This window comes from Ptiloglossa arizonensis, chromosome 1, assembly GCF_051014685.1.
Source record: "Ptiloglossa arizonensis isolate GNS036 chromosome 1, iyPtiAriz1_principal, whole genome shotgun sequence".
In the NCBI taxonomy this organism is placed as follows: Eukaryota; Metazoa; Arthropoda; class Insecta; order Hymenoptera; family Colletidae; genus Ptiloglossa; species Ptiloglossa arizonensis.
This window is the reverse complement of record NC_135048.1, coordinates 16,178,877-16,206,804: the sequence shown is the minus strand read 5'-3', so window position 1 is coordinate 16,206,804 and position 27,928 is coordinate 16,178,877. Positions and strand designations below refer to the sequence as shown.

Genomic DNA, 27,928 nt, shown 5'->3' with positions numbered 1-27,928 from the left:
AAAATTGTACAACTTTACACTGCAAAGCCAGACAAAGAAGTCCATAACAGCACTCCTGGTTCTCGGTGACACTTAATCGACTCCACAACACTCATCGACGACTCTTCAGGGATTCCTCGATCAGGATTAGTCGCAGCTTTTTCTGCTTCCTTCGTCGCGAGAAAGAAAGTCCGGACAGAACGGAAAGTCGACAAGTCTGTGCATTCGGTGGGTTATTGCAACGGCACAGGATTAAACCGATCCCATCCTGAATCGCGGACGATGGATGAGTAGGAAAATAAAAAAGACCGAGACGGCCGAGGAGATGGGGAGAGAGCGTCCTTCGGATGATTCACCACGTTTGCGGTTAGGTTACTTCGGTCTGTACGTTGCCAGACGAGTACGGATAAGTGGTTCTCATCACTGGCGCGAAACAGTGATCTTTCCAATTTGAAGACAGACTAAAAGGACCGTTTCTGCATTTTTGGCTCGGTTATATACTCAACTGGGATTGCAGAATCCCATCAACGTGATTTTTACCGACGCTCGTGCTTTTATTTCGACTGCATCCGAGACTCTTTTCGATCGAAATCGTTTTACAACACACCGTGAAACTCGAAATCCTTCAAAAACGAATGCACTGGATATTTATAAAAAATATGTTTTGACAGAAATGTACGTACATCTTTCGACAAAAACAACCACGTTTCTATTCATTCTACGATATATAGAAACGATTCAGAAATTTACGAATTTCTTCGATAATATTGTTTTTAAATTGTATTCGTAGTACGTATTTTGATCGGTGGTTCAAGGCAAACACTCAACGTAATTTCGTGTAGTTTTCGTTCGACGAGCAATATTTCATTTTAACGTTTAATAATAATGGTTAATTTTAGATGTCGGAGGTTACCGCGAACGAAAATGCGTGCGTCCTTTGATTTCACGAATCCAGCCTCCTCGGGCAGAAGGAACTCGATCGAAAGACTGAAACTGGAGGAAACATCGAACTCTCTCGGCAAACGTGCCGTTTGAGTAATCGTTACGCACGGCACGTCAGCGGTTTTTATCGAGAAAACAGATCTCCCATGCCTCGATTGAGAGACTAGACCGAAACGAAGGAACACGACGATAGCTTCTAAAATCAGCACTCGAAGGACCCGAAGAAACGTGTGTTATGAATGGAAGACTCCACGAGTCCTTTCGAAGAAACAACACTCGAGCCGTTTCGCTTCAGTAACCACGGTCTTGGTTCAGCTCCTCCCGGATTCCTTTGTTTAATGCCTTATTGCGATATTTTAACACGGTTCCGCTGTTGCCATGCGGCTCGGCTCCACGCTTACCCCGCTCGTCGTGTGTCGCCACAGTCGGCCAAGAATCATCGTACTCCGCCCGACGCGGTTATGCAATCGGGCTGCTTTTTTTTTCTCCGAGATTACCTCACCTTTTTCGGAAAATCCACTGAGTTGCTGCAGGGATATTCGCGGATTTCTTCGTACGAAACTGTAATACCGTATTTAATGCTCGAATAATTTCTTATCAGTCAAAGTATGTATACCACATTGAAGGTTACCAACCGTACTCTTGAGAGTAGAGACTCCTTTCTAGGTGGTAAAACGATCTAGTCTTATTTTTCACTTATCGAAACGAAGATGTACTCTACTTCAAACGACAAGGTAGAAAAATCAGATTACCTAACCTAACTTAATTATTTTCTTTCGATTTTATCCAATACCTATCACACTCTTTCGGCCTCGATTATCATCTTTCGAAGAGATTCTTACGATCCGTAAACTATAATCCTAACTACGTTAATATTAATACACTTGGTTATAACCGGTCGCTTTTCTTTGAGAAAGTTTTCCAAGCTTTTAAATAGACGGTAATCTGGAGAAGAGAGATCCGATGAATAAAGGGGAATTCACAATAGCCGTTATGTTATAAGTCACTTCATCGGCCGATCGCACAATCGGAAATACAATACAAATATACATATCAAATGTATGCCATTCGATTAAAATAATTTCAACGACGTTTCTACTGTGCAAGACACACTGTTAGAATATACATGCTTCCTACCAGCTGTATTTCGAAATAAGATCAATTAGGAACTGTTTAATAAAAATTGTATAGTAACAATTGTATACGACAAAGTAAAATGTGGTAAATTATGTACATTCATCGAAGAATTTTTCGAGGGATTATTACGATGAAAGTTTGCCCGATGGATAGTGTGAATCCTCCTTAACACGGATTACTGTTTCGAACGGCCATCGATGCATAGGGTGTGTGGATACCCGAAACCTCGAGTTCGGGTCGGCCCGCAAGAAGTCGGGCGAGATCGCGTCTGGTCCCGAAAGTATCCTTGCCACAGACGACTGCTCGAGATTCCGAACGTTTCCATTTATTAAATATTCACTTAAATTCTTCTTCCAGTATTTTCTTTGAAACGAGCTAAAATTTGAACTGACGTAGATCCATAACATTTATCAATTTTACAACGATGTTATAGGTATGTTATAAGTATGACGAAATGTAATTATGAATATTTATTCACAATTTTTGTGGCTCACTCCATGTTACGATATTTAATTCGTAACTGGTATACTTTAGTACTGAAGATCCAATAGGATCTGCGAAGGATCTGCGTTTCTTATAAATGTTATAGTATTGAGCTAGTTTATCGAGTACTTTCGAGACGATTCTCAGTTAACTTTGAATTTTTAATGTTTATTTAGTTTTTACGCGATAAGAATGTTCGTGTCTCGTGGACCCGAGGGTACAGTTGGTGTAGCTTTTTTTAAATTCTGCGCTAATACTGTTTTATTGTTCTTTTGGCAGCTACGGCAGTGCCCCTACGTCCTTGCATTTTTTTCTCTAGCCGTTTATTTTCTTTCAACTTTTGCTTCTCCAAAATTTCTTATTCTTTCACCATTCCCTGTCTATTCTTTCCTCGGTTCTTCCAAAATAAACTTTTCCATTTACACACGATAGTTTACACTTACCGAAATCTTTATGCTAAAATAGTACTATTTCTCTTCAAAACGATATTTCAAGAACTATAATACCGACATTTATTCTTCACCGAACACGTTACAAAACCTCTGAAAATTCTTCTTACACAATTTCTTCAAAATAAAGAATTGGAAGACTTGTGCATTTTCATATTCTTAATAGTAAACTGCAGTCTATTTTCAGATGTAAAAATATCGTTCAAACCTCCAGCAAGAAAAACAATAAAAATAAGAAACATTATTTGTTCGACGTGTTGTTACGATTACTATTTTTCGAATCGTTCGCAAGAGGTTCGAGTTGTCGATCGGCAAATTTCCACTTCGTATACAGGTATGGCAATAATTTCGACTCGGACGAACACTGAATTGTATTTAGCTCCACTGAAACCGAAGTTTACGTTCACGCTGTACGCATTGACTTCAATGCTCATGCAAATGTTACTTAATGCACGTCGTTGTCGTCTTTATGGCACTACCGAGTACAGATAACTTTTCGTGTACATAAAGCACTCACTGAAACAATGCGGCACAATGCTAACAAAGACACTACCTTTGGCTTACTTCCGCGGACTGTAAACTTAATAAGACCGTTAACAATGTAAACGAGATTGCAAGCAATGTCCAGGCGAACAAGAGACTCCCGGCTTCTCCGAGCTGCGCAAATGATAGTTTGCAAGAACCACGGATATCCGCCGGATATCCGCAAGCGCGAATCTCCTCCGGGCCGTACTGGACACCATAGACGAATCCGCCATCTTGCGAGCCTTTAAAACCCTTTGCATATCGCGACGTACGTTTTCTAAATGCGTTTAATCGCGTACGGAAACTTGTACAGAAAAACCCGGTACAACGAACACCTAACCCTCGGATAACACGGAACTACCCAGGTACAATGTAAACGACATCTTCATCGCATCTAACCTTTCCAAGGACGTCACATTACGAATGATGTGAAATTTATGCCCAATTGTGGCCGTTACTTTCACGTTACGATATATAAACTGAATACAGAACTAAACACACGGGTATTTATGCGACGGTACTCTTAACGAGGTTAAAGATCAACCTATTATAGAGGTATCGTGTTAACGATTCTTCAAAATTGATATTTATTTCCTGCATGTTGTATTGAATTGCAAAACGATACAAAAATTCTAGTTTATCTATTGTGCGAATATTTCTGCAAGTATATTTCACTTCTTTAAATATTTACCAATTCTAATGCGGTTAAACACCGAAAACTTATCGAAGGCAATGTAAGTAAAGATTTTAAATAAATGATTTCACGTATGATACTAGCAGAAACAATATTGATAATTTTAACCATTTCTACATACTGTACGACATTCTATATTCGAATAAACAAGAAACTATATTTTACAGATACACGGAGGATAAAGTGAAATGTTCTTTGGGAATTAATACAATCGTTATTTTTTGCCAACAAATTGAAGGTAATTATCCCTGAGTGTACCGATATCGTTCAAGTAATATTGAACTATTTCCTATATTATTTTCATAAATTTGAAGTTTGCGCAGAAGCCATTCGAAATCAGCACTGCACCGAACGGGTAAATCACCACGATATCTTCTCGCTCCGAGTACGATGGACAAACTTCGAGTGTGAGCCACTGCACGTGCTGGTGACTATGTGTCCAGTATTTGTGAAGTAATAAATATACGAACTCCGCAGAAACAGCTGGTGCATTTCGTCGAGCGAGTCTGCGAGTACTTGGCGCGGATGCTTTAATATCTGCGTAATGAAAACAAGAAAAACAAGCTCCGACGCACTGACACCGACGTCTAAAGTGCAGCTGCAAGTGGATGAACGTGCAGTGAATTCCCAGCGCGTCTAATTAAAAGTCATCTGCATATTTATGGAAGGGGAAACAGGGAGAAAGGGCCGGTGGATTAACGCACGGAAAGCAGAGAAGAGGAGCCGCGTATTAAAAAATAAAGGGTGAAACAAAGAAGCGGAAGAAACGTACGTCTGGTTAAAGTGGCCACGTTTACTATTTTTATATCTCTCGTTACGCACTGCTGTTTTCGTTACATTGCGAATCTTTGTCCACCGACACTTGGCCATTTCAAAGGACTACTGCGACGAGCAAATCTTTTCGTGTCTCCAAGGCCAAGCGGTCACCCCCACCTTCCCAATTAGACCAACCCTCGTTCATCTTTTTGCATACTATGGTCCTCGGTGGTAGAACTTTCGTCGAGAACATCGTACACGGTTAAATCGATTTTCTAAGGGAGAATGTCTATTTTTCAAACATGAACGAATAAAATAATTCAAATCGGGTTACAATTGTAAACTGTTCGTTTTATGTAGTAAAATATTTCCTGTTTTTGTTCTTATTTTCATAAATACCTTCGACTTTTAACGCACTAGCATGCTATTGCAATATACTTGCAAGTATTTTAATTTATTTTCTATAATTGGAAAAATAATTCCAATTCATTCTTCTCGTACCAATCTTTTGAATTTTCTAAGGGAAAATTATTTTTCTTTGCGCGAATGATGAATCCTGTAAATTGAATGAACGAAGAAAATCATTCGAATCGGGTTACAATTGTAAACTGTTCGTTTTGTATAGTAAGATATTCCCTGTTTTCGTTCTTATTTTCATAAATACCTTCGACTTTTAACACACTAGCATTTTACTGCAATATACTTGCAAGTATTTTAATTTATTTTCTATAATTGGAAAAATAATTCCAATTCTTTTCTATCGTACCAATTTTTCGAATTTACAATCCCAACTATGTCCGATATATTTTTCTTTTATTTACTCAATTTACAAGAAACAACATTTACGGAAAGAAAAATAGAAATTGGAATAAATGTAATACACTCCAAAGTGAGCAGACACGGGAAAAATAATACCTGGATACAAATTTCACTTAAAATTTTTTTAAAGTGAACACTATAAATTATACATAAATAAAATATTTGACAAGTAACGATTAAAAATTGATTCGTTCGATCGAACGAACGAACGTCCGGTATAAATCTCTATGGGTTCGTTTGGTGTATTACTTATCGTTCGAATGAAATTTCGTTCCTCTGCGCGAAAGAATCGCGTTCTGCGAAGAAACCCGAGACACCCCGATTACTATATACGCGAGCAGCTCGGGAAAACCGAGAGGCTTGGAAGAAGCGAGATCCCGGTTTGCATTCGGGATTCTCGCAAGAAACGAAAGTCTTGAAAGAAGCGAGATCTCGCTTTACATTCGGGTCTCGTCTCGTCTCGAATATTTGGGACGAGATTTTCCAGTCTTGCTTTTTGTCAGATCTCGAACAGCTCTAGTTGAAGAGCGCTGTCACACGGTGACATCTTTGTCGATCTCGACGATCGCGTGCTACTTATTGGTACATCAAGAAGAAGGGGAGTATTGGCCTCCAAGACGTCGAAAGATCTGTACGTTGTACAAAAAAAAAAAAGAACACGAATACGTCTAGTCCAAGAAGGAAAAGATTTTTTTAGAAACTTGTCCAATTAAATGTCTCAAGTGGCGCGTGTCTTCTTTCGGTAAAACGAAAGAAGAAACTACTGAATTGAGAGAGTCCGTGCAATTGGATGCATACTAGGTTTTTCGATAAGTTCTGTCGTTTTTTCCATTGTAAAAAAGATACTATGACACTTCGACTTTGAACAATTGTAAATACACGAACGAGTCGAGAGATCTACGTGAAACTTCGAACATGTTCATCAAGCAATAGTATCGTCTTTAGAAAAATAAAACAACGAATCTGATTAGCTCCATTTCTCATCGAACGACAAAACTTATCGAATAACCTATTGCAAACCCTCTTTATTAGTAAATAAGAAATGTCACAGAAACAGAGAGAGGTTTGTTAAATTGTACCATTGGTACGACTTTTTTTTTAGAAATTAAGAACAGTACGGTAAAATAATAATGTTTTTCGTTCGAAGTGTTTGCCTACGCGAGATGAAAAAATTACGGGTCCGTTTGGACCCACGCGTAGTCTGCTAGTTGCGCGAGAATAATTAGTATAATTGCGATCGAAAAGGTCTGTATGATAAATAAATTTTTAGAAAAATGGAAAATACGAACTTAGTAGCTCCATTTATCATCGAACGACAAAATTTGTTGAGAAATCTATTAAAATGGTTTCACAGTGTCAACATCTTTCTTAATTTGATTTGATTATTGCAATACGAAGCAGTGAGAGAGAAGTTTCCTAGCGAATAATTTTATCGGAAAGTTATTTTAAATATTCTCGTGTGAAAATAATTTCAGGTAAAAAAACTAATCCGATTGAAATATTTGATCACAGATCAAACTCAAGTATCGATATCTACGATAGATTTTGAAGTCTTGTTGAAGGAAAAAGCGAATATGAATCTCGCGTATTTGTATTTTAAGAATATCTTGTATTTTGAATAATTTGTACTTATCACAGCGTTATCTCGACTCGAAAATTACTGTAAACGCGATTCTGTTTAAAAATTCTATAACGTTACGAACAAAAGCGTGCAAGTTTGCAAACATAATTATTACGGTGAATATAATTATTACTGTGATACGAATATACGAAACCTTTTACATACAGGATGTTTAGCAACAGGTGTTTTAAATTATAAGGGGCAATTCTACGTAACGAAATAATAGAAAAATTCAAATTAACGAAATTACATTTGATACTTTTGTGTAGTGTTTGTGTACGTGTGTAAGTGAAATTTATTGGCACTCGTGTGTCTTTTTACTCAAATTGGTAATAAATAATCTACAATCTCTTGCATAGGAATTGCATACAATCTCAGGCTAGGAAATTTCTTTCAGACGATTATTTAAAAAATAATCATCGATTGTATCGATGTGGGAAAAATTTGTAAATATTCTTCTATAATCGGTACACGTGTACCATGAATTTTAAAACAATCTTACGATTCTTTAGTTTCATTTTTTTCCTTTATTTCTAAGATTAAAATTCCGAGGATCTATTTACAATTTTGAAGATTTATTGGCAAAAATGAGCCAATCGACCAACGTGAGACGAGAAGAGATCGAGCAACGTTTCGTCCACGAACAGCAGCGATAATTACATGGTTCGTGACCGAGAAGTATATTTTCACAGACGACTGTACCGGAGTTTCGCGGAGAAAGAGATTTCCGGACTCCTTTCAATGAGCGGCCAACATTCTCATGGTGAGAAAATATGTTTCACACGGCGATGATCATCCTTGCGTTACCCTTCCTTCTCTGAAGCTCCTTTCGTCCAAAAATTTATCTTCGTTTCGCACAGGGAACCGGTGAGACAATGAGTGACGTCAGAACTAAACAGTTGCTCGTTTGTTACTTATCGCGTTGAAGACACAGCACGAGGTTCGCGTTTAAAAAAAAAATGTGAAGTAATTTCAAGAACGACCGGTAACGAAGATAAAACTTGCAAAGTGTAACTCCAACGTTGCGGAGACTTTCGTGTTACAAGTGGATTTCTTAAAACACTATTCCCAACATTGTGTCGCGTACGTTTAACGACCAACGGTAACTCAACGTTAAAGATTTTTACGTCGAACGTTGATAATATATGTAAAGGAAGAATAATTATTTTCGTACGATTTCTTTTTTAAACATTAGTAATATTTGCCCGATAAATTCAACGATTATTAATCACAGAACGATTAAACATTTTTTTATCATTGGTAAATTGGTAAGTTGATAATAGAAAATATTGAAAGTCCTAGTAGAAGCAAAATTAATCATTTATAAACGCAAATTATAAATGTAGTTAATTGACCAGCGATTGAGCCACGAACGATTGTAATTGTTAAAATTATTTTCTAGAAAAATAATCATAAGGTAATCGATCACAGTAAAGAACTAGTTTCGATTTAAAAATACTATAATTGTTGAGAATGTAATGTGAAACTTCTCATTTGACAACGTGAAACATAATATTCGTTTATAAATCGATATAGTAAATACTATTGCATCAATAAGCGTTAATCTTTCTCTAACAAGTACAAAATAGTTTGATGTCAATTTCTGAATTTTCCCAGAAAAGTGAAAGTCACAATTTACATTAATATTTCGTCAATATTTCTTTTCAAAGGAAAATACTTCGTCGATTTACTATTTTATCCGATGAGAAAATATTAGGTTGTTCGGAAAGTCATCTCGTTTTCCAAAATGGAGAATATACAATTTAATAAAATGTTTGTGCACTCTAAAAAAAATCGTGTTTCATTTTCACAAAAAAAAAAAAAAAAAATAACACGTAACTTTAAATTTATTTATTTCTTTTGTTTAAGATTCTCAATGTTCACAAGTCATTTCTCCCACTGGGAAATCAGTACGAAATAAGATTCCATTAAAAGTTCGAGAAACTGCATGCTAAAATTGTTCTCGCTAAAGTAACGAACTTTCTATTCGATAAATTTGAAAGGTACGAAGTTCTAAATCGTTCTTTTTGAAAGTCTTGCGTCGAAAAACCGTCTGGTATGCGTTTACTCGGTTCTGTACTATTTTCGTAAGATTGAGTAACACGAATTACAGACGGTTAAGAAAGTACAATCGTGTAAACAGTTTATTCGCGTCACGCGTACACGAACGCATAATTGCATGCCCTTAGTACGACGATGGAATATGAAACAGAGAGAAACATTGTTCGCGAACTGTCGCCGCTATTAATTACAGAATCAACGTTCCTCGCAGGAAGCAGAGTCGAGAATATTTATCGTCACATTTTGCCAAAACTATCGATACTTATGCAGACAACTTATCGATGACCGAGAAAAAATCAAAAATTATTCGCAACGCGCGACGACTACAATGCCTCGGAGGATTAAATATTCAACGGAATATCCAAGCTGTGACACCTTCCTTGCAAATTTTATAATATCGACGAACGATTGTAATTGTTAAAATTATTTTTGTAGAAAATAATCATAAGGTGATCGATCACAGTACCGAACCAGTTCTGATTTAAAAACATTATAATTGTTAAGAATGTAATATGAAACTTCTCATTCGACAACGTGAAACATAATATTCGTTTATAAATAGTTAGTAATTAATTTTATGATAAATGAAAATAAACGTTTATTTAAAGTTAGATTGTCCTACTCTGAATACGATCGGTCGCGTGTAATATCGTTTGCATCGAGTGTTAGAAATTTTTAAAAATAAACGTTATATTGATTTTGTGTAACTTGAGTTTTATATTAAATTATTGTACAAAATGTATAATTATATCGGATGTAATGTCGTTCTTCGAGCAAGAAGATGTTTACGCTTCTATGTTATTAATTGTACAACTTTTTGACGAAGATATAAATATATAAGTTCAAAAAATTTAGAATTTGAAAAACTATTGTAGAATTGTTGTAATCTCGCTCCAAAACGTCTAAATAAAATAAGTGTAATTCACACGTTATCCGGGCGATACTCGAAGGAGTAACAATTTTGTTAGATTGTATTAAAAATTAAATTTCATCATTTGTAAATGGAAACAGAGAATGAGAATTGATTGAAAAAGTACGAACGTTGGAATATTTCAGAAAAGCAGTCTTCATTGTAACGAAACTCTCGCGAAAGTGATCAGCCACGGATATTGAAATTTCAATGATTGAAAATGAAATTTTATTAAATTTCGAACGTTAAAGTCTGGAATAATAAGGCCTGCGGGAAGAAACGCTTGGACAAATATCGACTCGTTACGAATGTAAATTCACTACGTGAAAGTTGGTAAAAATCGGTGATTACTCAGCTGTGTCCTCCCCTTCTAAGGATAAAAGAAATAACGGAGCCATTGTACGGTTGAATTTTAATTGGACACGCTGGATCTCCTTTTCGTTGAAATTTGGAGATCTCTTCAGGTAACAGAAATCACAGAGAAAATAAAAAAAAAAATTGTGCCGAGGTTTGGATAAATTAAACAAGTGAATCACCATCGACTTCAATTTTAACGAGAAAAAAAAAAAGAAAGTTTCTAATTACTGAACTCTGCTCCCCTTTTTCTCTTCGTAGGCACGAAGAAATTCAAGCAAAACGTTTAGCATATTTTCATTCTCCTCTATATATTGCTAATTTTTACATATTGCATTGCAACGAGTTGCACGTCAATATTTATACGGTAACTTTCTTCTTTAACTGAATTTTGTTTCTCTTTTACACGATTTTATCCAAATCGTTTTTCTTTTCACGGTTACGTATATTTCTCTCCTCCTCCGTTTCAAAACATTGTTTATTTTTTCATCAAATTTTCCAAAAATAATCCAAACGATACAGCGTCGAAACTACTAAACCACATTTACTCGTAATTAAACCTGTGCTTGTTTCTCATCGATTTTCTTTCCTTTTATTGAATTTATACTTTATCAACGAATTTTAACGAACGTTGGTACTTTTACATTTTCCCCGTTGAAAATAATTTCGTATCGAACGCGCGCTAAGTAAACAGAAAACAAAACTTCGTCGATACGTTTTCCTTCGACAAGGAACCGAAAAACATTTCAATCTTTCCAGAATAACGAAAACGATTTTCAAAAAATGGACAAAAATTGAAACTGTACCGGGAAAATTCAAATTTACCGAATATCTTATCTAACGAAACCAATGATTCGACTCTACTTTCAATTTTACAAATCGAAGAATTTTTTACAAGAAAATTATTCTTCTCGGTCGGTTCTTCTGCTCGAGTTTCCAAATCGTAAGAACCAATAACAGCTCAAAGAATAATTCGCGAGAATTTTAATAAAAAAAGAATCCCTACAGTGTCTTACCAACGACAAAAACGAAACATACGAAGGTACGCGTCGACGAAGTATCAATGCACCTATGCAAAATTCCATTCTTTGCGAACGTCGCGACGTGGACTTACCGAGAAGACACAGAGCCGGCCGGAAACGGTGGCCGCAGACGGGTGGGTATCCTCTTCCTCCTAGTGTTGGTTAAAGCACTACAGAATCACTGTGAATCACTAAATTCGACTATCGAGCAGCCTTTCCCGACACGTATTCCTATCCAATCGTACGAACCGATTCGAAACGACGCAAATGATCCACGAAGTGATCGGAAGCTAAGGAAACTCTTTTCTCTGTGAAAGAAAACAAAACAGAAAAAAAAAACCCAACAACCCCCTCAAGAATCTCTACGATTTACAACGAAAAGCCTCTTACACTTTTCGGCTGCACACGTTCGTTCGATCCTCTCGTAGACCTCGAAATTCGCTCGCGGTCTGATCGGAATTTTCGAATGAAAAGAAAATCGCTGAAACGTCGTCGGCTGGTGGCCAAAGTGTCGATTGCGAGTCAACGTGAAGGATTCCGACCGACAGAGAGGTGAAAAGTGCCGGTGCGGCCTCAGACAACTTCGCAAACGAGTGACGAACGAGCGAATGAATGGTCGGAGGACCTGTAGGCATCTACTCTTTTGCCCGAGGACGAAGGAAGAGGTAGGCAACGAGCCATGGCGCAGGCTAGAGCCCCGGCATTAGAAGATCGCTACGACCGCTGTGGTGAACACTTTTATCTAGATAACGAACCACGGGCAACGTTACGTTAACGTGTCGCGATCGCCGCACTATCCGAACAACGAATCTTCGTCGAGAACGATTTATCGGTAATGAAAGAGGAAAGAGGAAAAGAAGAGAAAAAGAAAACAACAGCGGAATAACACGGGAGGGCGAATAAATATTTTTATTACGCGCGAGCGATCCACGATGCGTATCGCGCGAGAGTTGGAAACGATATTTGTGCGGTATTCACGTGGTACTACGTGCACGGTACTCTTCCCATCCGAGCGCGTACCATTCGTTTCGCCAGTGGTATTTTTGTGATTTTTTTTTTAGCGACCGATCTTTCGAGTTTCAATTGTCGAAATTTTACGCGAAATTATTTGTATTTTATGGTGCTTGCGGTGACACGTCTTTGAGGTTTTTGAAGGTATTTTTGTGAGTAGAATATTTATGATAACCGAATTGCAGGATTGGAGAAATATTGGAACAAGAATAATATAGTTAGATACTTAATTGTATTAATGTTTTTGCGTGTAGTATTATACGCGGAGTGAATTTATCATTAAGAAGACACTGCTAAATAAATATACCACCGATCGATCTTAATCTTTCCCGAAATTTCACTCGGATATTTTTGAAATTATTTATATTTTATGGTGTTTGTGATAATAGTGATCTTTGAGGTGTTTGAAGGTATTTTTGTGGGTAGAATATTTATGACATATTAACCGAATTGCAGTATTGAAGAAATATTGGAACAAGAATAATATAGTTAGATACTTAATTGTATTAATGTTTTTGCGTGTAGTATCATACGCGGAGTGAATTTATCTTTAAGAACACACTGCTAAATAAATATACCACCGATCGATCTTAATCTTTCCCGAAATTTCACTCGCACATTTTTGAAATTATTTATATTTTATGGTATTTGCGGTGACACATCTTTGAGATGTTTGAAGGTATTTTTGTGGGTAGAATATTTATGACATATTAACCGAATTGCAGTATTGAAGAAATATTGGAACAAGAATAATATAGTTAGATACTTAATTGTATTAATGTTTTTGCGTGTAGTATCATACGCGGAGTGAATTTATCATTAAGAAGACACTGCTAAATAAATATACCACCGATCGATCTTAATCTTCCCCGAAATTTCACTCGCCCATTTTTCAAATTTCCACGATACGCTCGTATATCACTCTCGTTATACAAGCGAGTAATCGTACAGCAATACGATCGAATTAAAACGATTACCGGGTTTTGCTTATCTGGAGCTGTAATCTTTCCACTTCCGTGCTCGTTAAAAAGCAACTTCACCCACGGTGAAAAACTTCGACCGAACGTAATTGTTCGATAATTCCCTGCCAAAGTCTCGCGTTACGAAGCGAGAAATATAAAAGAAAATCTTTTCGTTCGCCAGCTTTTTGTCCAGTTACGATTCGCTTGGTACAATCTCCTTCCTCGGTTTCTTAGCCACGAGCGTATGAAAATTAATTCATTAATCGTCGTCGATTTTGTTCTACTCCTGAAAAGAAAGCCACAGAGATCCGACAATTTTTCCATGCACATCCGGAGACTCTATACGACGAGAGAGAGCTTCACGTGCATCGTACGTACTCCTCCTACTAGGATGCACTCGACGGCCATGCTGGCTCAGACATTTCCATCTTTTTCTCTCCCGGTCGCGGGAGTAGCCTTTCAATTTTATTTCGTTCCTCAATCATACACCGTGGCTCGTTCGTGGATGCTGCATTGCGGCCCTCCTGGCTCGCATCGATCCTACGAACGTCGTTTTTCGCGAGGGAAAAATAACGATCGGCTCGATTCGTATATATTCGTGTTTATTTTCACCACATGGAAACCATACTACGAACCGGGGATGGGAAACGATCCAGCGACGTACTCGTTAACCCATCGAGTACCGATCCCGGTCTCCTATTTAGAGGACGTTCGGAAAAACGTGTTTTTTTTTCACCGGTTTTAAAATTACTTCGAACGAAGTATCTTTTTTCAAGATACGCGATCGAGACCAAGTGAACGAGAAAGTGAACTGTAATTTTCTTGCGAGATTTTTAACAATTTTATCATTTACTTTGGAATCTTTTCGTGGATCGTGTCAAATTGATTTTTCAATCGACGAGATTGATTTTATTAACCCTTTGGACTCGAGAGGAGATACTCGGTCGCCACCTAATTCGGTGTACTATTTTCGATACGTAGTAATCGGGACATCTATTCTACCAAGTGAATAACATTTGATGTTTATTGTGTTTACAAAGGAATGAACCTCGTTTCAGGAGTAAAGGGTTTGTTTTTCGTAGTAATTTGATATATATTTTTAAACTGAAAGTTAAACTTTGAAAAACGTGTGCAAACGAGAAACAAACTTAATACTTTGGACTCGAGAAAATGTTCCATTTGAGATTAATTTTACAATTTAGAGCCTCGAGTGCAAAGGATTAATTTTCCATCGTGGAAAATTATACGATTGGAATGTACAATTAAATATGGAATTATAATTCCACGTATACCGTGGAAATGTTTCGATATTGTTCGATATTTTTATCTACCGCGTGTTCGATTGGACACGTGGCAACTTAATGAAAAAAAAATTCTGTCTTCGTGTGCAACATTTTTCTCCGGTTTTATCGTTTCGATACACCGTGTACGAAATAAATAAATCGATACTCGATGTACCGACTTTCGAGTAGAGAGTGTCCCAATCGGATCGATTTACCTTTTTTCTGCAAATCGTTCGCGCTAAAGATAGCGATTGTTCGTAACACGGCTGAATAATTTTCACGCGTTCTTTCACCGTGTACTTTCCCACGATTAATTTCCCATCTCTCTAGATGACACGTGATAAGTTTCGAATTAATCGGTTCGACGTTTAAAAAATAACGCGAAACTCAAATCGACCGGTGACGATCGGGACAGCCTGTACCGCGCGCAAACTATTGAATAAATATCGGAACGAGTTATCATTGCCATTAGTAGAATAAACCCGGTATATCTCTCGTAACAGGAGAACGATGTAGCCAGTTCATCATCGAGGACTAACTTCGACGTATAACGGATTAAGCTTAAAGACGTACGCGTAATATATGCGTAGTAAAATAAAATACTAATCACGGTTTTCCAAGTGGTGAGAAAATGATATATTAACGACATACGCGAGCTTTCTATGAAGTTGTAATTCAAATCTAAATAAACACGAGTTGTAACTTGTACCGTTCGTAATTTTATGGGTATAAGAAACAGACTCGTTTAAAGAAGAAGAAAAAAAAAGAAATAGAAAAGAAAGAAAATTAAACGTTTCGTCCTAGGTTTAAAAGCGACTGACACAACGCTAATGAAATGCAAGCAAGATGCGTGAAAACGTTTTTCAACCACTGGGAGCTCACGCGTAATAAACCATTTTTGATACACAAAGGGATGATCGATCGAGGCCGTATTAACGACGGAAACTTTCACGCGCACGCCAAGACCAGCGCTTTCATTAGGCAATTGATTAACGTGCCGCTGGCACACAACATCCAACGATTTTATCCGCCTAATGGATCTTAGAAAATGCGAAATAGTCAGAAGTAAGTGTTGCATGGCTGATCAAAATTCTCCTCCGGGATCGCGTCAGCTCGAGCGTGGGTAATTGCACTCGGCTAGATTGCAGCCGGAGTTGCGACTAGCGATGGGACCAAGTTCAATAAGTAACCACGAGCCCGTATCAGTTAAACGTTTACGCGTTGCATCGATGGGGTGAAACGGTGCTCGTATTACATTCGATGTACTTGTAAATTATTTTTTACGCGATTATTTCTTTAAATTGTAATAAAAGGTATACCTTGTATTCGAAACGTTGTAAATATAATGATAGTAATAATGACAATGTATCTTTACTGACACCAGAATTGTATTGAAAAGTATCGAATAAGAAAAAGGAAATAATTTATAAGAGTGAAAATAACAATACGTTAGGGTTAAAAGACTAGGATACGCAGTTGTTAACCTAACATTGTACGTATGTAGAATTATTATAGAATTGTAGTATCATTGTGTTAATATGTGTAATGGAGATTCGATTTTACAGATAATAAGGTAAATAAAGAAGGTTTGAACACTTTCGCTCGAGTTTTCGTTAAATTTGTACACCCAGGGGGAAACAAATTTCCCCAATGTAGTAATTCCTCGCTTAAAGATAATATTTTAACGCTGATTCGGTAACTAAATCGTTATCACCAATGAACAATGAATCGTTACACTTCTTAAACTCAAACGACTCGTCAAGTCCAAGAATAAACAATTTTGCAATTAAAAATCCGCTAACCGAAATTTCAAAACGATAACGAATTAAAAACTTTTATATTTCTTGTTGTACATTCGTGACAGTATCCTCAGTATGTCGATGAAGTTTTCCCAATGAAACAATTGGAATATATCGTAATTAAAAATAATCCGAATAAGTTTCAATTTCGATTCGTTAGCACGGGAAGAACTTGCCAATCGATTAAAAATACTCGTGAAATACGTAAAAAATGTTCATTGGAATTAGTATCAACATCGATGCGCGTTTCATATCACTTTGAAGTTACTCATATCGCTCGTTCTTCGTGTTTGAGTTCGATCAGTTACGAGAACAACTTCGTTACCGACCCTCGGTAAAATGTTCCATACACACAGAGGTATTAATGAGGATTTACCCGCGACTTTGATCGATCTTTCTCGTTGATCTTTTTCGTTTAAGAAACACAGCCAGTCGAAACTGTGGATAAACTTGTAAACCTCGATCGTGAACTAATCGTTTCGAAGAAAACTAATGTAAAAGGAAACATTATCACGTAGCGATAATACTATCATTTACATTGACAATACTTCCATTATATCACCAATGTCAATTAATTTCAAGATCCAAACTAAAACTATTATTTGCATTATTATCCCTACTCTCTATTATCGATCTTAAAACGAAACATTACCACGTAGCGATAATACTATCATTTACATTGACAATACTTCCATTATATCACCAATGTCGATTAATTTCAAGATCCAAGCCAAAACTATTATTTGCATTATTATCCCTACTCTCTATTATCGATCTTAAAACGAAACATTACCACGTAGCGATAATACTGTCGTTTACATTGACAATACTTCCATTATATCACCAATGTCAATTAATTTCAAGATCCAAGCCAAAACTATTAATTTGCATTACTATCCCTACTCTCTATTATCGATCTTAAAACGAAACATTACCACGTAGCGATAATACTGTCGTTTACATTAATAATACTTCCATTATATCACCAATGTCAATTAATTTCAAAATCCAAACCAAAACTATTATTTCTATACGATCGTGCTCGACACCAAATTGAGATAGTTTGCATTGCTCGCGAGCCACTTAACTCCATCCCTACTTGCAACGCTCCGAAATATCCGACGAAGGAAGCCACGGACGAGACGATGTGCTCGTGTGCCACGTGCCCATAACACGCTTCTGCAATTAGGCTTAGGAATCGCCATTGTATCGAAGATTGACCCCCCACCCTCGCACAGAATCCTGGCAATGGGAATGCGAGCAATTTGTCGAGAGCCACCAACCCAATTGCAACTCGATCAGGGAATTGGACAAACTCGAGCAATGAGACCCTTCGGAATCAACATCGAATTCTGTTCCGCGTTGTCGTCGAGTCGCGTGGAAGAGATGATATCGTTCGATTTTATCATTCTCGCGGTATAATGATTTTTACCAAACGTTTACGATCGCTGTCTCGAAACGAAGAAACGAAGTATTGTTTCTTACGATTAATACTCGTGAAGTGAATCTTGAGCATTCGAAGTGACTCCCCTCGAGTGATATCGAACTCGATCTCGTCCCTACTTATCATGTTTTTAGTCGTACTCGTGGTGTAAATTATGGTACAAGCGTGACAAACACGAGTCGAGTCTGTTTTACTATCGTCGATGTTCAGTCTCTGCGACGCACGGATACGTATAACGCGCATAATTTTCTACTTGCTCGTCTTATCGTACGAAAAATAACGATTGTTATACAATGACTCGAAATAGAAAGCTTCGAACGAACGATTCTCTTCTGTGCGCGGGAATAATGAATGAGTCAGAGTGCGAAAACGTGTCGGAGTCTTGCACCAAAAGAAGAGTATGACATTAGACGACAGTTATGCTACAGTATACGATGATAACGTAACGCAACCCAGACTAGAGCAAACAGAGCGATATAGTTATTTAAATAGACTATCGAAGAAAGAAATTGAACTTTAAATACGAATGTTCCGAAAATTCCTTATCACGATTTTATTAAATTCTTCGAGGTATTTATATTGAAAATCTTGATACGTAGTGTTCATCAGAGATCGAAAAAGATATTTAACTTTTACTTTTTAATCGTTCGAACTTGTCCTTTTTCTTTGAAAGAATATTTCTTCTTGTACTTGTACGAGAAAAGACTTTTACCGACGAGAAAATTCAACGAAAGCGCTGATGTTGATCATTTATTTAAAATAGATAAAAGTCGAGACTAAAAACATAAAGAGCGAAAAAAATTACGACCGAGGGAAAATCAATTTGATGTATAATTTCAAATAGGATAATTTTCGTTTAATTTTTTCTATTTATGTATTTAAACGTTTGTTATTTCTCTTTCTATATACGAGTGCTTATTATTATGTTATCGTAACAATCGTATAAGTTTCGACCGTAAAGCGGATAATAAACTATCGTACGCAAAGCATCGAAGAATGCAATGTCAAAGACACGTCGTATTAAAATTGAACTGAAATTTGAACGAATATTCACCACTTGGAGCTATCAAGGTAATTTTTTTCCAGTTGGAAAAAAGTTTAATTTAGATAGTCCAGATAGATCTACATAGTATTACCATGATCTGAGGAAAGAAGAGCGATATCTTTCCAGTAGGCACTCATCCGTTGACTCCGTTATGGTACGGAGTGCAATTTTTTACTTGGAAGTAGTCGACCTAGTAATTATAGAAGGGAAACGAGATTCAAGAAAGTATTTAAATAGTCTTGAGAATATATTAGAAAAAAATTGAACGCGTTATGGGACAACAAATCTACATCTTTCGTCACGATAACTCAGTCCGCGTATTAAAACTTATGGTTTTACTGAAATATATATTCAAGTTTTCACCTATCCTGCGTATCCTTGGATTTAAATATCACTCACATTGTACGACGATAACTTTCCAGATAAATTCACAATGATGTTTTTCTTACTTATAGATGTTGTAAATCCAGCATGGATGAATATCGTACACGTATATTTACGTTCCACGTACAATTCGCTTTTCTGTCCGATTGTTAAACATGTAAGAACGAAAGGGAAACGAGAAACGTATTAAAATATATAAAAAATTCAAATCGTAAGCGCACTTTCAGTAATTCCTTACAGCGAAGTTATTCGCGTAACATGTGTTATACTTAAATAAATTCTATCGTATTTTGCTATTTTATACGAATATATTTCAACTTTCCGTGAATTGGATATAAATATGGTACAAATAGAAATGGAAAGTCTTTATTTTCGGTATACGTATGTATCGTTTATTTAAAGAGCAAGCGAGAATGTTCGAGTGAATAATACGTATGCAACTGTAGTTGATATATTTTGTTAAATATTAAATGCACGCCTACAATGAAGTAAAAAATATACATTTCATCCTGTAAGTTCACTCCACCATCACTAATCATTACGTAAGTCCAATTTCCACATAATATATTCCAGTACCACTATACTGTAAAATATCATGCCTAATCGACCATTTTCACTGATTTGTAGTAACGTTCGATGAAAAGTTCCTTTAAAACATCCTTCTTTTGTCAAATTTACGAATTACCAACAAATAAACATTTATTAAATGTCTCTCGTGCATACCCAGACCACTTTTGAAGTATTATTTCATTTTTTTATTTCACGGTTATTTAATTCCCGAAATAAAATCAATTCACCTTATTTCGTTTCTGACGTATCTTTGAAAATAATCCTACTGGAATAATTCTCTCAGAAATACCAGAAATATTCCAAAATCTTCGATAACACTGTTCAACGACTCTTCGTCGTCATTCGTGTTACTTCGTACCCTATTTCACGTACCTATTATTTCAAACAAATACATTTCGGTTATTACCAAACAAAGCTACCGAAACCAAAATATCGAAATATTCTTTCCAATAATTATCTCTCGATTCCTTTCGAAATAATATTGTCCAGGTTTGCTCCCGTCCAATCCTCGGTCCTTTACCAACTGCTTCTCTTTCGAATGGAAAACTGAAATTTCACTCGTCCAATTTCACTAGTTACAAAACGATCGCCTCTTCCACTTGTCAACGCGATGCAACCAACCAGACTCGCACCCAAATATGCAGCTCCGCTGCATTTTTATCCAAATTAAACTCTGACACGTCGAATAGATCGTAACGCGAGCGATCGATAACAAAACGAACCAGAAACACATTCCCCAGAAAATGTATTCCCAACGATGATATATACGCAGTGGAGAATATTCTTGCACTATTAATCTCTTTCCAGAAAGTTTCCTCAAAATGATTTCGCGCTAGACTCCCCCGAGGATGATGAATCCTCTCTAATCCGATTAACGTAATTTTCTTTCCTTCTTTCTTTCTTTCTTTCTTTCATTCTCGGTCACTGAAGCCACGCACGCGTCGAGTGCTGATTTTCCCTTGGACGTTCGTTCCGCTCGTTAGCAGTTTACTTCGGAATTTACAGCTCGATTTGGATGGAAAAATTTGGCGCTGAAAACGACATTGCTCGGTGAACGACTAGACGAGCCGACGAACGGGTTCGATGAACTTTCCATTGGAATCTCGACGAGCAGAAACGGAGCTAGTTTTCTACGGAAGGAAAGAACGTTCGTGAAACGGGTACCGGGGCCAATCTGTTCCGATCTTCGTCCCTGAAGCAACAAGAAGCAGAGCATGACAACGCCATGAAGAACAACTGGACACAGTTTGTTGGCAGCCGCTTATAAGGAGTACGAGTCATTACGAGATTCGCGTTTTCCAGTGCGAAATTCCTTGCGAGACGGCATTCCCCTTACTTTCTCGAACTATCAGACGCTCGTGTTTTGCTCACCGTTCGGGAGAAAATTCTGCTTTATAATCTTTTGGTGTCGGAGACCACTTAAATGAAATTCCAACGAGAATACAGGTCAAGATGATATCTGACTACGCCGACGATCAAACGATTAATTGCTTCTAATGACCGCGTGACACACAAAATCTCTACACGAATCGATGATTTCGTGTACGTTCGATGATCACGATCGTCACCGAACTACGGACAACGTGACACGAACGTGGTACGATACGGTGAACCACGATGGTTCGAAATCGTCATTTTAATTAAACCTACTGTGCGTTTTCTTCGTTGTTCCGTTAACATTGGATTTACCAACCAGTCGAAACGACTGGTTTTCAACTACTTTTACAAAGGATTTTACTTCAAATTCCATAGCGTACTTTCCAAAGACGTTATGACATTTTTTTGTATTCTATGGATACAAATCAATTTCATAAGTTTCTCCTTTTCCCCAATCGTTAATTTACCCGAGACACGTACGAGGAACACCTTAATGTACCGGAATCTATCGGTAATTTCAGTGTTGAGTGTATCGCGTGGAATGTAAAATATAATACAAACACTGCAATGGAAAGGTGTTCGAGGGATCTGGCTAGCTTGGAAGTGAAAAAAGTTTCTTTTTGTTTCTTTTTACGCTTTCTTAAAAATTCATGACTTAAAACCATTTTTCCGAGAACTCAAAAAATTGCCGATATTACGGGACTTTGAGTTCTCCGTGTACGTCGACACTGTTGTACGTTTTCTTTTTTTTTTTTCGAAATTTGAAACCAAAATCAATTTTGTACAATTTTTAACCACGAAGATTCCGTGAAAGCTTCGAAATTTCGTGGAAAAATTGAATTTTTTTTTCTTCTAGTACTTAGTACTTTCTTTTGGTATTATAATTTTGTTCAATCATTGAATTTTCATTTAAAATAACCGAAAACAAAATTACCGTGTCGATCATGGTCGTATAATTCCCTTTGTACACACCGTGTACAATGATGTATTATTTCGATTAATTATTTACATTTGAAAAAATTCTGTAGCTGAAGAAACCGTAAGTAAGTAAATAAATACATGAAAAATATGAAAGTGAAGTATCCAAAAGAAATCTCAAATATCGTTTCATTTTTAGGCCTTCGAACTGGTACAGACATCCTGAGCACCTAAATCCTAAGATTTAGGGTCTACACCCTCGTAGGTCTCACTTCCATCTAAGATATCACGTTTAACCTTTACCTAAAGTGGTGTGGTCACAAGGGCGTTATTAGTTACCACGAAAAACTTCGATCGAATAAAAACTACAAAAAGATACTTTCAACCTCTCGATTCAATTTTTGCGAATAAAAAAGAATTCCAAAAACAATTTTTTCTCGTGCCAGAAAAACCCTAACTTTCAATCTCTCGATTCAATTTTTGCGAATAAAAAAGAATTCCAAAAACAATTTTTTCTCGTGCCAGAAAAACCCTAACTTTCAATCTCTCGATTCAATTTTTGCGAATAAAAAAGAATTCCAAAAACAATTTTTTCTCGTGCCAGAAAAACCCTAACTTTCAATCTCTCGATTCAATTTTTGCGAATAGAAAAGAACTCCAAAAACAATTTTTTCTCTTGCAAGAAAATCCCTAACTTTCAATCTCTCGATTCATTTATTTTGAACAAACAAAATAATTCCAAAAACAATTTTTTCTCGTGTGAGAAAAACCCTAACTTTCAATCTCTCGATTCAATTTTTGCGAATAAAAAAGAATTCCAAAAACAATTTTTTCTCGTGCCAGAAAAACCCTAACTTTCAATCTCTCGATTCAATTTTTGCGAATAAAAAAGAATTCCAAAAACAATTTTTTCTCGTGCCAGAAAAACCCTAACTTTCAATCTCTCGATTCAATTTTTGCGAATAAAAAAGAATTCCAAAAACAATTTTTTCTCGTGCCAGAAAAACCCTAACTTTCAATATCTCGATTCAATTTTTGCGAATAAAAAAGAATTCCGAAAACAATTTTTTCTCGTGCCAGAAAAACCCTAACTTTCAATCTCTCGATTCAATTTTTGCGAATAGAAAAGAACTCCAAAAACAATTTTTTCTCGTGCCAGAAAAACCCTAACTTTCAATCTCTCGATTCAATTTTTGCGAATAGAAAAGAACTCCAAAAACAATTTTTTCTCTTGCAAGAAAATCCCTAACTTTCAATCTCTCGATTCATTTATTTTGAACAAACAAAATAATTCCAAAAACAATTTTTTCTCGTGTGAGAAAAACCCTAACTTTCAATCTCTCGATTCAATTTTTGCGAATAAAAAAGAATTCCAAAAACAATTTTTTCTCGTGCCAGAAAAACCCTAACGACGTTTCGTATCGATGTCCTTCGGCTACTGTCTATGTTAATCCCATTATGTTTCAATGCACTATCATACTTTACGCGATTGGTATCAAGTGAACCACTATAACTGCACCGAGCTTTTCAACGTTACGTGTGTCAGATTTTATTTCTGGAATATCGAGAAACATTAGAAATTACATTAACATCTATAATCTACCAAATTGAAACTCTCGTATCGTTAATTAACACCTATCAGAACACAGAGAAATTCGTTAAGTAGTCTCAGTGACGGTCGATCATTTTTTAAAAAATTCGTAATAACGATGATCCAACTGTTCTCATATTCTCCTGGAAAAGACCCCATCGAAGTAACCATTGAATTTTCCTACGTTTTAAATTTCATTTCAAACGGTAAAATTCTTTTACCAATATACTCTATACATCACTGCAACGCATAAAAATGTATAATAAAAATCATCGTCAAATTTTGGTATCTCTCTTCAATGGACAAAGAATACTTAAATAAACGAATTCCATTTCTTAGTGAACCAAAATAAGCAAACTAATAAATATTGACAAGAAAGGCGAAAGATGAATTTTTTTCACTGTACGAGCAAACTGTTACAACTCGAGCATAAGTAACTATAGATTCTCTTACCGTGTTCATTGCCTGATTGACGAAGGTATTGCAAAATTTTTTTTTATTTCGTTGAAGCAACAAATCGATTCAAAATTTGACCAAGAGTTTCGTTCGGTATTATTCGCCAGTCAAATCTAATTAGATTAATAACGACTCGAAAGACCCGATAATTTCATATGGATCTGTTCCATCGCGGCTCTGTAATTATTCGCTTCGATTGCTCTATTCGTGACATGGAAATCTTCTCCGTGTTCCAGCAATAGATCGGCCAAATTAATGGAACATAACTAAGCACGTTGCTCGAGCGACGACTCGGACAAGCATCGTTTTCTCTTGATTTTCTCTCAAGTGGGAATAGTAAATTGGATGCACCGGAATAGTCATGGTTCTCATTTCAGAGTCTGCGATATACTTTACTACCAGTCGATTCAACGAATGCACGACATTTTTTTAACGAGAAGAGAACAACGCGCTCGTTGAAACGGAAACCCTGATACGATCAACGGCTTAATTATAATTACACGGTCAAATGAACCCACCCGTGTATTGAAACGAGCACCGAGCTTGTAATTTATATATTTCCTGGTAAAAGATTTTCGATTCGGCAATTATATTGTGCACGTTATATTGGGAGAAAATTTTTAAATAAAAGTAGTACACCGAATGAACGCAAGTCGCTAGAACGTTTTGTTATTTCTCTTTATTACTCTATTTCTGGATAAGATAAAATGAAAAGAATTTTCAAATAGAATCAAGGGAAATGAAAAATAAATAGTTAAATGGAATTGTATCTTTTATTTAAATAGTTCTGTTTCTTTCCTTACGTTTAGTTCGGAAGTTCTTTTAGGTAACGTAACAAGCGGGTAAGTAGATATTTGTAATTAAATTTACGGATTGTACAACGCTGAAACTTTGTTACAATATTGGTAAACATCACGAGTGAGTACGAGTTTAAATTTATCTTCATTTGAACCGAAATAACTCGTCCTCGAGGAGTTTAATATCGACCCGATAGCGACTGGATCGCTCGAAATTTGAAATTCGAATGTTTCTTTCATTTTCGTAACAAATTTACAAATTTCTACTTTTGTCGCAAAATATTTGTTTACCGTGTCGGGAGATTCAACGGGCAACGTGACGTTCGTAAATATTTCTGGAGGAATTGCGCAGAAAATTGGCTGCGGAAAATATGGAGCTACGAAGATGATTCAATTTCAATTGGCAATGGGAAACCAGCCAAGAGGAAAATAAATGGAACGACGCAAGCAATGATATTTAAAAAAAAAACAATTTGTCGGAAATAATCGACGCCAAACAGTGCAACAGGACCTCGAAAACGAGTATCACTCATTCGAGTATCATTTGGCACTTGAAAGGGATTAACAAAATAAAGATGGACAAATGGGTTTCGCGTGAGTTAAGTAGCGTTTGAAAGCTTAAGTGAATGGATCTCCATTCATCTAATCTCCAGTTATCTAACCGGTTCGTTATCCCAGACGAATAAAGACATTCCGTTTTTTTGATGAATCGTCGTTTGCGAATAAAAGTGATTTCGGTACAGAAAACTGAAATCTGAATAAGGACGACAACTGAACGAAAAACGACGAACAAAATATTGGTTGAATCTATCGTTTCATCTTCCGAAAGAAAATAACTTAAAGGACTTAAAACCGGAATAAGACACTAATCACGGAAGAAATAAGTTATAATCGTGTTGCATTGGTGAATAGGTAAAAATGAATTTTGTTACGTAATGCACGCATTAAGAATAATGGTAGAAAAACATAATAAGTCTTCCCTATTCTTTCACTCAGAAGTTTTAATTTAAAAAAAGAAAAACGAGTTCAAAGAGTTTTTAACTTCTAAAGTTGTTCACGTTTACCAAGCTGTGGTAATAGAGTTGATAGATACTTGATTTTGAAATTTTTTACTTAAAAAACAATATCATAGAGTAGAATGGTTACGAATAGAAATATTCTTTTTTCGCAATTGAAATTATTTTGTTGTTCGAAAGAACAATGGAGGTCGAATCCAACGGTGTTCTCTTTCTCTAAATTAAACACTAAACGAGAATTATGATCCTAATGAGGAGTCAGATAACGACATCACAACGAACTATAGTAAGTATTGATAAAATTTGATATATTTCACAATATAGTAAAATATTTCTACTTTTGCAATAATGAAAATTACTTTCATCGTTAGATTTAGTAAACCTATATTGCACGTGTTTTAATTTAATGTTCTACACAATTGTGTACCTGTTGCAGGTGCTTATTAGAAGATTTGAAATATCAATAATATTTTACCTTTTTATATTAAAGTAGGTTAATACGTTCAACAGCTTTTATTACACCGATGCCATGTTTAAATCCGCGACATTATTTATTTACATAATAGTCGTGACACCATTTGGCGGTTAATCCTATTACTGTTTATTGATCCTGTACTTACCTAACAAAGCAGAGGAATATATTTTCTTTAGAAGTCTTCCTTTGGCTCGAGTGCAATAAACGTGTTTAATAAATACAGTAATCACCGGATAACTGACCGAATTTTATCCCGAATAACTAAACGAGAATCATCCTTCGTCACTGTTACTCTATCTCGAATATTCTCTGGTTATAAATAAATTTTATCGAAGACTTATTAAAGTCAGTACGAAACTTGAAAATTCAGTGTCATACAAGATGTATCGGATAATTACGATATAGAGGAAAAACAAAATACGAGGCTACGTTTTCATGAAAATTATTCACTATTATTCTATCTCGAATATTCTCTTATTATAAATAAATTTTATTGAAGACTTATTAAAGACAATACAAAACTTTAAAATTCAGTGTCATACAAGATGTATCGGATAATTACGATATAGAGGAAAAACAAAATACGAGGCTACGTTTTCATGAAAATTATTCACTATTATTCTATCTCGAATATTCTCTTATTATAAATAAATTTTATTGAAGACTTTCTATTAAAGACAATACGAAACTTGAAAATTCAGTGTCATACAAGATGTATCGGATAATTACGATATAGACGAAAAACAAAATACGTTTTCATGAAAATTAATTTCAAATATTCGCTGAATACTAATTCGAGTGCACATCGTTACAGTCAGGTTTAGAGAAGAATATTCCTTTCGTAGATTTTTGAAGCGTTTGGAAATACATTCCCGAAATATTCTTTCGAAATTCCAAAAAAATAACGAACTTATCGAATAATCTCGAGAGCGTGTCAAATTTTTCAAACGCACCGATCGCGTTCTTTTATAATCTTTTAATTATAGAAAACACCGTGGGACTTGAACAAAATTCAAAAGGTATTAAACAATTCAAGAAACATTAAAAT

General features: G+C 36.1%; 1 protein-coding gene and 1 long non-coding RNA gene across 2 annotated transcripts in view; one reads left to right on the top strand and one right to left on the bottom strand.

Annotated features, from left to right (window-relative positions):
- The window catches only part of LOC143151346 (uncharacterized), a 147,408-nt gene that overhangs the window by 98,675 nt on the left and 20,805 nt on the right, over positions 1-27,928 (bottom strand). The gene's annotated exons all lie outside the window — the stretch shown is intronic.
- On the top strand, positions 3,869-5,311 carry LOC143151359 (uncharacterized). The gene is made up of 4 exons (XR_012993301.1): positions 3,869-3,880; positions 4,377-4,447; positions 4,533-4,616; positions 4,687-5,311. It is a non-coding gene; the product is annotated as an uncharacterized LOC143151359 (long non-coding RNA).